This window comes from Mustela nigripes, chromosome 16 (genome assembly GCF_022355385.1).
Source record: "Mustela nigripes isolate SB6536 chromosome 16, MUSNIG.SB6536, whole genome shotgun sequence".
Classification (NCBI taxonomy): Eukaryota; Metazoa; Chordata; class Mammalia; order Carnivora; family Mustelidae; genus Mustela; species Mustela nigripes.
The window spans coordinates 28,664,061-28,681,758 of record NC_081572.1 but is presented as its reverse complement, the minus strand read 5'-3'; positions in this window follow the sequence as shown (position 1 = coordinate 28,681,758).

The window sequence follows — 17,698 nt, the reverse complement described above, 5'->3', positions numbered from 1 at the left end:
TTGGAGATCGGTTGCTCTTCACCCAACAGTTTAATTGGTTAATATCTTGAGAGGACGATTTAATGTAGCTTTTTCCTTTAGGAAGTTGCTTTTGTGCACTAGAAGAAATACTCAGGATTCTTTGTGTCCAGCTGATATAGTGGTTATTATGGTAATTACTTTACACTGAACGACAAGGCACTGATCATCCCAAGTCTAGCTTTGGGCAGAGAATCTCAGATTTTGTTTCATTTTTCCAAATAAATGGTAAACTTTCTTAAGTGAATTAATATTATTTTTTGACTAGAATAAATGCCAACTATACAAATGAAGTCCACTTTTAGTCCAAAAATTTTCAGTAGGCTAAGTCCAAAACCCTCTGAGAGGAAGGTATTTGGGGAAGTAAAAATAAAATGTTCATAACCTATTCAACTTTTTACTAATATATGCCAGTGTCCAGAGACTTTTTGATGGTACTGTTTGCCTCATAATATATATATTGATGATATATATTTGACATATATTTACTGAGCACGTACTCTGTATTGGTCACAATGTGTACACATTCAGAAAAAAATTGAGGCCAAAGGAAAAAGAATTCCTTTTTGCAGTAGACTGCAGCTACAGATACTAGATAAATCTGCTTAAAATTGCCTTGTTTTAATCAATTCTTCATTAAAAATTTTAGACTTAAATTTTCTATGTTAGGGACTAGAGCTTTTTATGTATCTGAAATGTTTTATCTGTACAATGTTTAATGAGATTTCAGGCAATCATACCAACCAGATGACATTTTTATTTTATTTTATTTTATTTGGTTTGTGATTACTTTGTCAGAGAAACACTATTCTTGCTGTCTTGTGTGTACTTCTAGGTTTCCACAACCTTCAGCATAAGAAAAATGGATTGTGGGCCAGACGTAATTTGACCATAACAGTTCCTCTTTAAAGAATACACAGGCTTCTACACTGGGGATATCTTAATGGTGTGCTGAGTCCCTACAGACTTTCTTCAGCTTTCTCTCTGACCTTTTCAGATTGTGATGAATTCTGATGGTTTATATTTTTTTTTAATAAGCATTTCCATCCTGAGGAAAATAAGCAAGAAGGAAAGGAATTGATTCAAAAAGCAAATCTTTCATCAAAACCTGGAAATGTGTTGTAGCAAGGATAACTCAGAAAAACCGATATGCCACAGGAAAGAGGTTACATCGCAACATCCAAATACAACAGAAATGCCAAAACTTGCTAAGCCAAAATGTTAAGTTGTTAAAAGAACGGTTTTGCTCTCTATATTTTAACTGGGAGGAAAGCACACATGTCAACATTCACTGGTTCATAACACCATCTTAAACTATTAATTACAAGCTACAAGAGAGATGAGTTTCAGCAATTGATAGCTAGAAAATTTGTTACAATTTTATAGTGGGTACTGAAGGATATTGGCTATAGATAAGTCAGTAATTTCAGTACTGCATGACAGTAATTTTGCCAAATTCTTCCCCCGTCCTCCCCCTTTCTCACATATAGAAACAGGTATTATTAACATTAAATTGGAAACTGAACTTGCCTGGATATAAAACAAACAAACAAACAACAACTTGAACACTTTCTCTAAGTCAGTGGTTCTCCTAAAATATGGTCCTCAGATCAGCAGCAACAATACCATCAGTGAACTTACTACAAGTTACCAGAGTCACCTTTATACCAGACTTCTTGACTCAGAATATCTGGGGATTTGGTCCAACAACCACCTCTATGTGATTCTGATGACATGCTAGTGTTTGAGAATTGCCATCTAGAGGACAATGAGAATGAGCAAAAAATACAAAGGCAGAACGTAATTTAGTATTTCCATCCAAGACTCATCTGCATCAATGATCTGTACAGTTCTCAGAATATTCAGAATATTCATTTCTAAAGTCTAGATGAGCTAAAACTTTTCCATAATTAACAACATTGATTATAGTTGGGCTAATTGGATAATTGACAGCTGTCTTTTTAATATTTTTCCCCAGAGGATTTATAGACTCTTAGATATGAATGATATGAAGAAGCTTGTTTAAATTAACCCCTTCCATTTATACAGGTGGTTTTATTCCCTTGTTTTGTAGCTCCAGATAGCTTTAATACTTGCTTTACACAGCTTTTCACCCAAGCAGGGGAGACTGCCATGTTTTCTATCAATCCCTCTTACTGAATCTTTATAAGAATTTGGTTCTACAGTCACTGTATAAGGTTCTAAAATCATCCTGTAGAACTGAAAGAGCAGATGTAAAACTTATATCCTCACACCTGAGCTGGTGGACACAGAAGGAGAAGCAGACTCCCCTCTGAGCGGGGAGCGGTGGCGCGGGGCTCCATCCCAGTACCCTGAGATCTGGACCTGAGCCAAAGGCAGCTGCTTAACTGACTGAGCTACCCAGGCACCCCAAGAAAGGATTTCTTTTTTAGAAAAAGAAACAAACATAAAAATTATGGCCCCATGGGGGAAAAGGAAAGAATGAGGGAGTGAACACAGAATTTATACAGATGGTCAACAAAACCCAGGCTGGTTACTTGAAAACATGAATTAAATAGTAGAAACTCTAGGAATTTGAATTCAGACAAACAGCATTTCAAAAATTAGAATTAAATACTATACACAATAAAGAAAATTGATTTTTATAGTTAATAATAGGTTTTGAGAATATCACAGACAACTTCAGTACAATACATATGAGAATTCAGAGATAACAGATCAAAATGGACAAAATCAATTTTGGAAGTAGAAAGACCAAATAACTTCATTATCATTGAATTGTTAATTTAAATCCTTCCCAAAAGGACCAGGAAATTTTGCCGAACACTTAGGTAATGAAAAATCCTTCCTATATACAAACTATTTCAGGGAATAAAGAAAGAAAGAATATTACCCAACTTATTTTATGAAACTAATAGAAACTTGATAGTATAATTGATTAAAAGAGTGCAACAAAAAGATAAACCAGTTATATCTATTAAATGTGTAGATGTAAAATTCCTAAAGGCAATGTTAGTGAATTAAATTTATGCATGTGTTAACAACAACAACAAAAAATCTGACAAGATTTATCCAAGGAATATGATCATTGAATCTTAGAAAATTTGTTTTCACATTAATATCACATTAACAATTGAAAGTAAACAAGAAAATTTGTTTGCCTAAATAGATGCAGAAAAATATTCAATAAAAATTCTTAAACTGGAAGTAGAAAATAAGAAGCCTTTTCAGTTTTTAACCTAAAAGGGTTTCTGCAGAGGGAAAGTGATAGCAAATATGAACTCAATGGTGAAACTATGAAGTGTCTCTTTTAATTAGGAACAAGCCAAATATATCTGCCATTATTTCTAATATTTAGTGTGGTAGTAAAAGTTTTAACCAATGAATAAGACAGGAAATATATAAAAGAAAGAAAAAAAGAAATAATGAAAAGTCATGCAGCTCTCCTTTGAAAATAACGAAGTTGTATTATATAAACATTCTAGAGAATTTGTAGGCAAATTATAATAAGCAATGTCAAGGTTTTTAGATGGGAGATCTATATACAAAAACTAAGTGTTCCTAATTCTAGTAAAGTGTTATGGTTAAAAAAATTCTCATTAACCATAATAAGAAAAGCTTGAAAAAAAAAAAAAACCCTAGAAATGGATCTCAGAATGGTGGAGAAATCTACAAAATATTTCTGAAAAAGACAAAGAACTAAATAAACTGGAAGGTACTGTGCTCATGTATGGGAATCCTCCGTATCACGATGATACCAATTATCACCCGAACATCTCTAATTTACGGGTATTCTGATCAAAATCCCAATAGGATTTTTGTGGAACTTGACAGTCATGAAAATTGTGAAAAAGGAAAATGTATAGGAAATTGTCCTGGCTAATACCAAGATTATTATATATCAGTAGTAATTAAGAAAGTGTTATAAGTGACACAAGAATGGATAATTAGACAAATAGAACAAAGGAGAAAGCCCAGAAAAAGACCCACACAAGATGGAACTTGCTATAAGACAGCAGTATTTTACAAAGTGGGAAAATATGTGCCAGTTGAAGACTGGTCTTAGGACACTTTGTTATCATCTGAAAAAAACATTTCAAAGTTAGATTGTTGGTGCATATCACATATAAAATATTTGTATAAAAAAACCTTACAAATTTTGTTTAAAAATAGGAAATACTTTATTAAGACAGATTAAGAAAGCTTTTCTTAATGCTAAGAGAATATAAATCATATATAAAGAGACTGCAAGTTTTAAAAAAAATTAAACTTTCTGTACAGAATACCATAATGTGAAAATATAAGTCAAACTAGAAAAAATGTAATGCATATAATCATCAAAACCTAAGTATGGAGAATATATAAATCCTAAAGCTTATTAAGAAAAACTCAATAGAAAAATGGGCAAAAGAAGAGAAAATGTGATTTCCTAACTTTTCCCTATAAAAAGAAAATCTCAAGGAAGAAGCTTCCTCAGTGATTCCCATCCTATTGACAAAATGAAATGTTTGACTGTACCAATTATTGCTAAGGGTATGGCATAACAAGAACTCTTTATGTGTTGCTGGTCAGGATAAGACTCCATTACTTTGGAGAACAAGATAGCACTATTTAATAATGTGCATGCATTCAAAATCTTACAATGCAATACCAGAAGTAAAAATGAATCAATGAGAACTGTACTAACAAGGGTAGCTCTCACAAATATTTAATGAAAACCAAGCCACCTTTTGATGAGGAATACATAGTCATGTAGGAAAAATACAAGGAGATGTGTGAGAGTAAAAGTGCCTAATGAGGAGATGTTGTAAAGTTACCTTGTGTAAACCTCTCTATATCATCATCCTGTTCCTCTGCCTTCAATTTCATTTCTCTCCAAATAATTCCAACCATAGCCAGACTAATCTTCCTGAAATGGCTCTCTTTTCTCCTTAAAAACCTTCCACAATTTCCCCCCTGAATCAAAATAATGTCCAAACCGTTGGACTGTCAACTCACTGTGGGCAGAGATTGTCAGTATCTCTCTAGGCTCCCATCCCCTACAACAGTTTCTTACATATGCAAATGCACGATGATTAAATAGCCCTGAAATGATTGGTTTTTGCTCAAAATATTCAATTTATGAGTTCTTATAACAATAAATCTTACTTTGAATTTTTTTGCAAGTAATGTCAAATGGCTTAGAGGAAAATTAAAGTTATATCTTAAAGTTAGCAAATTTAGATACAGAACATGAAACATGGTGGTTAAAAGTATGATAAAAAGTTCCATATGCTTGCATGAGTATGTGGTTTAATACACTGTTTCCTACTAATATATGCTAAAAGCATAGTCAGAGAATTGCCATGAGAAAAATAAGTACAATAAAATGATCTTTAGGGGGCCTGGGTGGCTCAGTTGGTTAAGCATCTGCCTTCTGCTCAGGTGGTGATCTCAGGGTCCTGTGCAGCCCCACATCAGGCTCCCTGCTGAGCGGGGACTCTCCTTCTCCCTCTCCCTTGGCCTGACTTCAATTGCTTGTGCAGTCTCTCTCTCTCTCTCTGAAATAAAAAACTAAAATCTTTTAAAAAAATAAATAAAAATAAAATGATCTCTGAATAGCTATAGCAGGCAAACTACATTAATTAACATTAATTATATCAATAAAAAAATACTCTGTCCTGGAAAGAGTATTTGACAAACTTGGGATACAAGTATTTTTGTCTTCTAACAGATAAAATAACTTATACTCTGTTAATGTATTACAAACCCTTGAGTGACTTTTCTTTCCAGAAAGAGACAGACTTGTGGAGAAGTAACATCAGTCTTCTGGATATGTGGAGATCCTATGTCCAAAGCCAGGAGCATCTGGGTTCTGCTCTCTTCGAATGATCTTGGAATTCAGAATCATATTCCCTGACAGTGATATGCTTGATTATAAGTTGCATTCAAAATCCAGAAGAGATATTTTTTGATTACTAGAATGGGCATAGTTGGTGCAGCTAGTAAAATATTCAGGTATGCAAGACATGTAACTTTAAATTTCTTTTTCATAATTCAAGATTTTGACAAAGTATTCAGCTAGGCTTTTAGAAAGTTCTTCCCGGGGTTGTCACTTCTTTCTGGTCTTTCTAATTGTGCCAGAACTCTTAAGTATTTGTCCTGGGAGGATGAGAGAAGTATGCAAACTAGCTTTTAATAGCTCAGTAGGATTATGGCTCAGATGTCCTGTCAACTGTAGCCATCATCTTTCAGCTCCCTAGAGGTTCTGCTGCTTTGAGCTAAGCTTGAAGCACAGGAATCCTTTGCTTTGTTGCCTATGGTCTGGTCTAGCTGGGTACATAAGGCAGATTTACATCTCTTCACTCAGAAAATCCCTCACCTGGAGAACTTCCAGGAAAAGGAAATAAATCCTTTCAACTCCTCAGATCCATAGACTTCCATTTCTTTTGTAAACTTTGCAGATTCACATTGTATTTAACCACTCTCACCATTTGCCTGAATATTGTTACCTCCTCTTGAATATTTCTCAAATTCTCCTAAATTTTAGGCTTGGGGAAATTAGAATCCTAATGAGATGTGAATGTTTCTACTTTCTTCTTCATCACATCCCTGAGACAATGAACTCAGAACATTCTGTCTCCTTGACTAGAAGGAATAAATTGTGGCAAGTTACAGAGAGAAATATCGCAGACTAATATGTTAAAATATTATCCTTTAAAAACAGAGCATAAGACAGACATGAATTTGCCTGCTAGCTCTAGTGATGTGGACAATTTGCCATAAAACACACTAAAAAAAAAAAATCATTGCATATTGGAATCACCCAGAGAGGTTTTTTTTGGGGGGGGGGGGGGGGGGGGGGAAAGCCATTGCCTGACCTAGACTAATGAAGAGTATCTGGGGAGTAGAACCCAGAAAATAAGGATATCAAAAATACTCTGGGCAATTCTAATGTGCAGGCAGACTTGAGAACTATTGCCATTGAGCTGTGCTGTTCAAAATGCGGTCCCCAGAGTAATAGCTTCATATCACCTGGGAGCTTGTTAAAAATGTGGAATCTGAGGCTCACCTCAGACCTAGCAAACCAGAATTTCTGTGCTTTAACAAGTTCTCCAGGTGATTCTTCATGCACGTTCAAAATGGAGAACCTTGGCTACTGAGAAAGTCAGTGGAGGTCAGACTCAATACCATAATTTCCCTTGTGATTGATTTAGAGCCATGCATTAAGGAAGGGTGGGATCAAAATGGGAAAAGAATGGGACCTCTCTGATGCCATTTGTTTAGAGATAATTTTGTGGCACAAAAATGTTCCAGAGCTATGTAGACTTTAAGGGCTTCCTTGGAAGTTATATTCCTCCTCACTGGTATTTTCATGTTGTGAATGTAACACTCTTCCATTATTTAGCTATGAATCCCTAGGAGTAAACAATGTTGACATCTGCAGCATCTAGCGTTGAGATAAGATGCTTCCAATTTCCCAGCTGTCATTTAGCAATTATGCATTCTGTCTCATAATAATGTTTCCCTAAATTTCATGGTACTCTACAGTGTAAATTGCTCTGTATACATTATCTTATTTAAGCCTCAATAGATCATTTAATAGATGATGGAACTGAGGTTTAAGAATCTGTGACTCAGACCTACCTGTTGGTAAAATTCAAAGAAGACTTATACCATGATTTGGATTCCAATCACAGGACTTTTTTCTCCCCCAGTATACCAAGTTATTTTTGAGTTTGGGTAATTTCAGTTGATTCCTCATGTTTTCCTTTTATGAAATGAAAAGATCTTAAGTCAAGGGGGCTATAGTGCTCACACGAAATACAGAATTTAGTGAAGCCTTGTTTGATGAAGCCAATAAAAATAAATCAGCTTTCATAAATTAAGACTGCTGTATAAGGCAGGTTTGCTTACCTTTCCTTTGCTTTGTTTTGTTTTTAAAATGGTGGGAGGTTTGAGGGGATAAGGGGTTGTCAGAAAAAGAAAAGGAAGCAGCATGAAATTGGCAAAATGATTTATACCCTGGAATTATCTTAAAATTAAGATGGCTATTTGGATACAAACACATTGGAAAGACCTGAGAATATTTCAAACCAAATATTAAACAGCGGCAGTTAACACTGTAGACCAGTACCACTAGAAAGTCGTAGGCATTAGGACAGGAAGACCTGGAGTTTTCAAGCGGTGGAAGTACTCCCATAAAAGCTACTTTTTGCTCTGTACATACTTGAGAACAGGGGAAAAAAAAAAAAAGAAAAAAATACATTTCCAGGTTGAGGAATCATTAGAATATCATTTGCTAAACTACTTCATATAAATTATTAACCTGAGGGCACAGCTTTGAGCTTTTTCCACATAGAATATTCTGTTGAATGTATTTTTCAGTTAATTCACTTCAATTATATATTCTTTTTCTTTTTAAATGTACTGCATTTTGACAAGTTTATATATCACTTGGTTATTATACTAGCATAGAGCATGCAATAGAAGGATATTATGTTCTGTATCATTTGTTAATTTCTACTGTGCAGCTTGAGTAAATTTAAATCCTTCTAGCCTGAGGAATCTTCTTTGTTCACAGTGCTACATAGGCACTGTAATAAAAAATATAAAACCTGTTAGGTTTTTGGGAAGCAGGTATGTCAGAAGATAATATCTTGTCCCAAAGTACCTTAAATCACCCATCAGCTTAGCTTTTTAAAATGTGGTATACGTTTACACACCAGGATATTTTATGACCTAAGACAGCAACTTTAATATTTAAAATGTTACTTTTAGTCTGGGAAGTCTAATCTACTGTGATCTGTTACTTCTTATTGCAGTGTTTCCAACTGTGTGTGCTTGGGGAACTATATTTTCCATTTTGATTTATCATCTTGTGAGTCAAGTACTTTTAATTGCTTTCCTATAAGATAAAGGTTTCCTTGTTTCAGTTTCACAAATAATTCATGAGGGCTCATGAATATGCATATCCCATCTTATGTAGCATAACATTATTAATCAGCTTTTTCCTCAGAGTAGAGTAATAGATTAAATAAAAAGGGATTTAGAATGAATAATGGATTATAAACAAAAGGATTTACAGAAAATAACTTTTATCTTTCTTGGTTGTTTTAGAAAATACATTCTTATTGTCAGAAGAGAAGGTCATTCTCTAACATTTAGCACACTGTTGTTTTGTGTCCATTATAGGACTAAAGATATCAAATGAACAAATACGTGAACCTAGAAGAAAATGAACACCTTTATTAAGTGTAACTTTGCTTACATATCTGTTTGTTTTATCCAAAATATCATACTCTCCTCCATGGCAGTTGTGGAGACTATAAAATTAAAATTAAAATATGTTTATATTTCTAAAATGCATATTTGGAACTCAAAATTTACCTTTCATAGTTAAGAACTTAAGAACTTAAGTCTACCCTACTAACACCTGTAATTAGAGCATACATCTTTTACTTAGGGTTAAAATTTGAATAACTTTTCATGGGAAAAATCTAATTTGGTGTTCTCTTGTACCCTCATTTACTTTTCAGAGGTAAGCATTAGTAGGAATGGATTTTAGTCATTTTCTTAGCTTTAGTGTTTGAAATACCAATTTAGATGCACATAATAACCTAAAAACGGGTATGTTTAACCATACTGTCATAATACATTGTACCTTAATAATTGGGAGAATTTAAAAAATGTTTTAGTCTAATTTTCTGAGCTGATAATTATATGAAGTTTGTTTCATTTACATTGGTCACCTTAACTTATTCTTTAAAGAGTAGTGCATTAATATCTTCTGTTGTATGACAAGATAATGCAGTTTTGTTATTTCAAAAAAAACCCCAACACCAGTTTGCTTCTTAAGGAGTTCGCCTGTCTTACTAATTGGTCAGAATACAATTATGCAGCTATGAGGAGCTAGCTCATGCATGTCTGGTCCAGCAATGAGAGAAAATTTCCAACTAACCTCAGCCATTTGGCTCTTCTATTCATTTTTACCAGGAAAAGGGGATTCTCCTCATATATAGTCCCTCCCCCTGCATTGGTTAAAAAGAAATTCCAAGCAGAGTTGTTATTTGAGGATTTTACAAGGCTTAAACTCTCAGAATTCTTCAAAGAGTAAGATAAGCAGGAGCATATAAGTTTTGTTTACATAACTAATTCAATAACTCTTTGGAGATAAGTGCACAGGTACACAGCTTTCTTTCACCTTTTCCTGTCTTCTCTCCCTTTCTTTTGATCTTGATTACACACAGAAAATTATTGCTTAATAAAGGTCTTTAGGATTATGTTTAAGCATGGATTATTATATTTTTATTTTGGAACTTCTCTGGAATCTTCCATGTTCTAGAATAGAAGTTAGGATTTGGCAGGTAGCTACCATTCTTAGAAAACCTTGGATAGTATTAGCCTGTCAGAGAATTTTAAAAATCTCTGGTGATCCTGCATTCAGTATGTACTGTAATCCTGGGTATGTATGTAAGAATAGAAACAAGCTTTGACAAATGTATCTAAAATACAAAAAGAGGGGTGCCTGGGTGGCTCAATGGGTTAAGCCTCTGCCTTTGGCTCAGGTTATGATCCCAGGGTCCTGGGATGGAGCCCCGCATCGGGCTCTCTGCTCAGCAAGGAGCCCGCTCCCCCGCCCGCCTGCTCTCTACCTACTTGTGATCTCTCTCTGTGTCAAATAAATAAATAAAATCTTAAAAAAAAAATACAAAAAGAAAGCACATGGAAATCTAGGATAACGAGTGTTAAGGAGTCAATTTGGGAAAAAAGAAATGCAAAAAAAAAAAAAAAAAAAGGACCCAATAATGAATTCTTATATTCAAAGAGAATAACCATATCATGATATGGATATCATAGTAGAATTTTAAAACTAAAAGGGAATTGAGGGATTACCTGACTCTTAATTTTGTTCCTTGGAGCACAAGTTCTACAGATTTGGTATTCAGTTCGAAAAATACTGGCTTAAAAAAAAGCTAACCAGTGTTTTTGTTTTGTATTTGTTTAAACTGTGGAACTCCTTAGCATCTATAACTTACAGCATTATAAATTAGAGTAAACACCACATTTGTTGAGGGTGGCCAGATTTTTTATGAAACATCTCATAGGTCTTGGTTAGATTTGTCTCCCCCAGAATACTATTTTTTTAATGTTAACTAAGTCTAAATTTTCCTTTCTTTCTTTCCTTTTTTTTTTTTTGGTGGGGGGAATGGAGGGACTTTTGTCACGTTCTAATTTGAATTAACCCACCCCCTGCTATCTTCCTAAATAATAGAGTTAGTGCATGGAGATAATAAATAGCATCTTTTTAAAAAGTTAATTAATTAATTTATTTGACAGATATCATAAATAGGCAGAGAGTCAGGCAGAGAGAGATGGGAAGCAGGCTCCCCACTGAGCAGAGAGCGAGACAGGGGGCTCGATCCCAGGACCCTGAGATCATGACCTGAGCCGAGGCAGAGGCTTTAACCCACTGAGCCACCCAGGCGCCCCAATAAATAGCATCTTGACCAAGACAGTCTAATATTCTCTTAAGGCTGACTAAACTTTAGACAAATTTCTTTAGGTTATAGGACCCCAGCCTCCCTCTTCTTAGTGCACTTACTTTAGAAAATTTGAAATTGTAAATTCTTTCTCTAGCCTTTTGAGATGTAAATCTTCTCTCAGAGACTTGCCAGTTTTACAGCCCACAAATATCCTTCTCCAGGACCTGCGAGCCACCCATTTGAAATGTAATCATGAAGAAAGAGGTGTCCCTACTCTTCCAGTCTGAGAGGTTAGAAATCTAACTTTCCCCAGAGCCATAAGTAACACAGATGGACTAATCACAGAGACCAACCTCTTCCATTACCTTGTCCCACGAGGTCACCGTAGTGGTTAGAGATTCTGCCTTTTGTTTCCGTGGGGTTCGTTCAGTCTCTCTTCCTACTGAAATAATCATAACCCCCAATGCAGGAGTCATAAATCAAATTCTTCTTTGCCTGTTTAACTTGCCCAGCGCAATTTCTCTTTGACAGTCTTCACATTACACAAAAACATGCACAGCTAAGACTAGGTAGTGATACTCCTGAAAACCAGCTGTGGGCGCCTCTTATTTAAATGGGTTAATGTGGGGCACCTGGGTGGCTCAGTGGGATAAGGCCTCTGCCTTCCCGTCATGATCCCGGAGTCGGGGGATGGAGCCTCTCCTCTGGCTCTCTGCTCAACGGGGAGCCTGCTTCCCTTCCCCTCTCTCTGCCTGCCTCTCTGCCTACTGGTGATCTGTCTGTCAAATAAATGAATAAATAAATCTTTTAAAAATAAATAAATGGGTTAATGTATGGCACACCAGTTTGCTAAGAAATAGCATTAAAGATGGCGGTGGTTTGTCATACCTTTGGTTTGAGAACATTTGCCTTATTCATTCATTTCCCATGATACCTACCTGAGACAGACAGACAGACACACACACACACACACACACACACACACACGCCACATTGTTACATTAATTAGAATGATTTTAAAACTCAGCTTCTCCCATGACATTATAGTAGAGAAAGGTATCATTTTGCTTCCTAGTATATGGTGTGTTGAGAAGCAAACAATTTTTAAGTAATTCTCCCAATTAAAATCAGAAATGAATCCTTACAGCCCACATCCATATATTAGGTATCATAAATGGTTTTCCCTAGCTTCTTCAAGTTTTCTGCAGCTATTTTCTTCTTGCGACCTAATTTGTGTTGAACAGTTGATGTAGATTCATTCCCCCTAAAGCAAAGTTTAGTTACAAGCCCTGTTTGGAGCATTATAAAAACTTCCATACAAAGAGCTTAGACTTCTTGACCATATTATTTTGTAACTTCTGAAGACTCAATGAAGACTAAAGATTAGTCATTAGGTGTTTATGATAGATCATAGATCGACTTGGGAATACTTAAAATTAATAAATTTCATGTGTTTTACTTTTATCATTATGTTCTCATGAAACACTCTGCCCTTCATTTTAAAAGCTAAATTTGAGGAATCTTTTAATTGGCCATATATACAAGAAAAATTAGAAATCGCATTTCTCTCTTAAATCAAATTCATTGATTTTTGCTCTTGTTTTTATCATATCCTCCCTTCTGTTTGCTTTCGTTTTATTTCGCTTTTCTTTTTCTAGGTCCTTGAAGAGCTCAGATTATCGATCTGAGAGTTTCTTCTTTACTAATGTACGCAGTTAGTGCTCAGCAAAGTTTTAACCGTGCCTCATAGATTTCAATATGCTTTATTTTCATTTTGATTTAGTTCAAAGTATTTTTTAATTTTCCTAAATACCCTAAGTACCTAATTGCTGAATATGTATTATATGAAATTTGGTTATCATGTTATTGTACTTTGTAATAGAAATTACAGTTTATATGACACTTTACATTTAATGGAATATTGAGGTATTCCTAATCCATACGGTGGGACACAACTTTATTTCCATTTTGTCGTTGAAGAAACTAAGTCGTTATATGGTCGAATCCCTAGGATTGTTCAGTTTGTTGCATCTTTCCAACTCTAAGTCTTTTCCATGTTAAACTACATCCGTAAGAACCTCGATGGCAACTTAATAATGCAGTTCCATAACGATCTTAGGGGAAAACTATTGAGCATTCACAACTAAGTGTAATGTTAACTGTAGATATTTTTTGCGTATGTGCTTTATACAGTTGAGGACATTTCCCTTTTCTATTTTTTTTCAGAATTTTAATCATGAATAACTTTTGAGTTTTTCCAAGTGCTCTTTTGCATTAATTGATACAATCATATGACTTTTCTTGTAGTGTATTATAATGGTGAATTACACTGATTGTTTTTCTTGAATGTTGAGCCAGATTTGCATGCCTGGAATAAATCTTACTTGATCATAGTGTATAATTCTTTTATATTTTGCTGAATTCTTTTCATTAATATTTTGTTATAGGCATGCATCTATATTCATAAAGGACATCCATTGTAAATTTTTTCCTTTGCATAATCTTTGTCTAGTTTTGGAATCAGAGGAACCCTTGCATCATAAAATGAATTAATAAATGTTTCTTCTTTTTCTGAAAAAGACTGTGGAGAATCGTTAATTCTTCTTTAACATTTGGTGAAGTTCTCCACTGAAACAGTCTGGGTTCATAGTTTTCCTTTTTTGTGAGTTTTTAAAATAAGTGGTTCCATTTCCATAATAGACATAGGGCTATTCAAATGTTCTATTCCATGATGGATGAAATGTGGCAGCTGTGATTTTTGAGGAATTGGTCTACTTCATCCAAATTGTCAAATTTAAGTGTGAAGAAGTGTAGAGTTGTTTGTAGTATCCCTTTGTTATCATTTTGATGTATGCAGGGTCTTCAGTGATCGCTCCTGTTCCATTCCTCAATTTGTGTCTTCACTTTTTCTTTGTCAATCCTTCTAAAGGTTTGTCAGTTTTACTGATCTTTTCACAGAATCAGCTGTTCCACTGATTTTTCTCTATTGTTTCTCTGTTTTCAATTTCATTGATTTTTGCTCTTGTTTTTATCATATCCTCTCTTCTGTTTGCTTCCATTTTATTTTGTTTTTCTTTTTCTAGGTCCTTGAAGAGCTCAGATTATCGATCTGAGAGTTTCTTCTTTACTAATGTACGCCTTTAGTGCTCAGCAAAGTTTTAGCTGTGCCCCATAAATTTCAATATGCTTTATTTTCATTTAGTTCAAAGTATTTTTTAATTTTCCTTAACACTTCCTCACACACTTATGAAATGAAAGTATGTTTAAAAAAAAGGAAAAAATTACATTGTTCGGTTTGCAAGCATTAACATATTTTTTTGTTAAGTTTGTGATACTAATTTCTGATTTGATTCTGTTGTGGCTAGAGAACACATTCCATACAATTTTGATTCCTTTAAATCCTTCTAATGTTTGTTTTATGCCCGAGGATATGGTCTGTATTAGTGCATGTTTTCTGGACACTTGGAAAGAATGTGTCTTTTACTCTTGGTAGGTAGAATATTCCAGAAATGTAGACTAGATCTTACTGATGGTGTTGTTGAGTTCTGCAGTCTTGATGATTTTCTGTTGGGTTGTTCAATGTTGACAGACATTTGTTGAAGTGCCCAAATGTAATTGTGGGTTTGTCTATTTCTTTCTTCAGTTCTATCACTTTTTGCTTCACTTATTTTGCAGCTCTGTTTTTTGGTATGTACACATAAAGAATTACTATGCCATGTTGACGATGAACAAATTTACTGTTATAAAATACTCCTCTCTGTCTCTAGTAATTTTCTATGCTTTAAATATATATATATATATATATATATATATATATTTATTTATTTAAGAGAGAAAGCACAGAAGTGGGGGGAGGAGCAGAGGGAGAGGGAAAGTCTGAGTAGATTTCCCACTGAGTGCAGAGCCTGATGCAGGGTTTGATCCCATGACCCCAAGATCATGATCCAAGTGTTCCATATGAACTTCCCTTACTTTTGTATAGCTGCGATTTCCATTTAAATGGAAGGTCCCAGAATTTCTAGGTATTTGTAGGAGTATAAATTTCTAGCACATAATTTTTTTAGACTGTAGAATAGTCTGCTAAATTTCCAGAAGTCATCCAGACCAACTTAAATTCCTAGTCTTTTGTCTTCCCATATCATTCTGTATATCCAATCACTATCCCTATATTTCTTTTATTTTTGTGTTGTAATTTCTGGGTTGTCTTTTCGACTATTATCCTGTGAATTAGTGTAAAAAGATAAAATTTGAAATCTATTTCTTTGTCACTCAGTCTGATTTTTTCAGTGAAGATGATGGGAAAGCTATGTAAACTTCTACTTTTCCAACCAGTCCTAACTAAGTCCTAACTAAGGGATTGCAAAGAGATAATTCCATAATCTCTCAAATCATGGAGATGAGTATGGATCCACACTGAACTGTTGGCTTCCCTCTGCCTTCCAACTCCTTTTATTAGGGTGCATGTCAGTTCCAGAAACACTGCTATGTCCGCTAAGATATAGCCCATGGCAGAATATGGATAGGGTAAGGGAAGGTGTGTATTTCTTGGGTTAAGTTCATGTCTGCCTGACATATTTGCCTCTTCTCTTGTCCTCGTTCCCCAATCAACTTTGTTCATTTACTCTCTGTAAGCCTGGTGGCAAAAATTGTGAAAAGATATGAAAACCAACCATCTGTATCCAACCGAATAATGAAACAGTATCTGCTCTGGCAGGATAACTGGAGTTTGTGAGGGTCTTTAAAACAAGCCATGCCTGGAAATTGTCAGTGAGTATATTAACAGAACTAAGTTAATTATCCCCGAGGAGTGTTGTGTATTCTTTGGTATCTAATAAAACCTCTGAATCTTTATTTTTAAAATTACTTGAAATCTTAGTTTCTGAAAACTAACCTGAATTATTGACCTTTTACAATCAGGAATTGATTTTCTGGGACTGCCACTAACAATCAAAAGACATAATTTGATTGAAATGGAAAGGAGAGAACATGTTTGAGTACCTGGTATATGCCTCTGTTTCCCTAGGCATTTTATATACTTTACCTTAGTCGCTTCACAACTCTACTGGTTGCTATATATTATCCTACTATACACTTGGGAAAGTAAAAAGCTGAGATACTAAGTAACTTTCCAGGGCCCCAAACCTTACATTTGAGATTTTTGTCTCCCAAGTAAATACTTGGTATCACACCATGATGCAGGTTCCTGCGTGGTGGTGTATGAAATCTCTTTTGCATGAACCAAAACAATACTTTCTGGATCTTCCTCATCTGAGTCATGTATAACCACATGGAAGAACACTGCCAACAAAACTGGTCATCTTTCCCCCTTTCTTTCCCCTCCTCTGCCCATTCTTTCCTTCCACATCATTCCCTCTTCAAGCCTTCCCACCTTCCCCACCACCACCCTTGGAGAACTCATGGTAACAACATAATAGTTGTCCTGCCAAATCTTTGTTTATATTCCTATAAAAAAATGCAAATGTAAAATATATATATATATATATATATATATATATATATATATATATACATACATATATAGAGGTTATTCTTTCTTACAATATGGGGCTGTATGCAAACGTTCTGCATTCTACTTAACACTCAAGAATACCTTGTGGAGGGGTACCTGAGTGGCTCAGTGAGTTAAGCATCTAACTCTTGAGTTTCAACTCAGGTTCATGGGATTGAACCCCACAGTGGGCTCCGTGCTCAGTAGGGAGTCTGCTTGGATGGTCTCTCCCTCTGCCAATTCCTCTACTCATGCACACTCTCTCTCTAAAATAAATAAATTTAAAAAAAATCTTACCTCTATTTTACTTTTCTTTTTTTAATAAATATTTTATTTATTTACTTGACAGACAGAGATCACAAGTAGGCAGAGAAGCAGGCAGAGAGAGGAGGAAGCAGGCTCCCTGCTGAGCAGAGAGCCCAGTGCAGGGCTTGATCCCAGGACCCTGGGATCATGATGACCTGAGGCAAAGGTAGAGGCTTTAACCCACTGAGTCACGTAGGCACCCCTAAATAAATAAATCTTAGAAAAAAAAAAAGGGGGCGCCTGGGTGGCTCAGTGGGTTAAGCCGCTGCCTTCGGCTCAGGTCATGATCTCAGGGTCCTGGGATCGAGGCCCGCATCGGGCTCTCTGCTCAGCAGGGAGCCTGCTTCCTCCTCTCTCTCTGCCTGCCTCTCTGCCTGCTTGTGATCTCTCTCTGTCAAATAAATAAAATCTTTAAAAA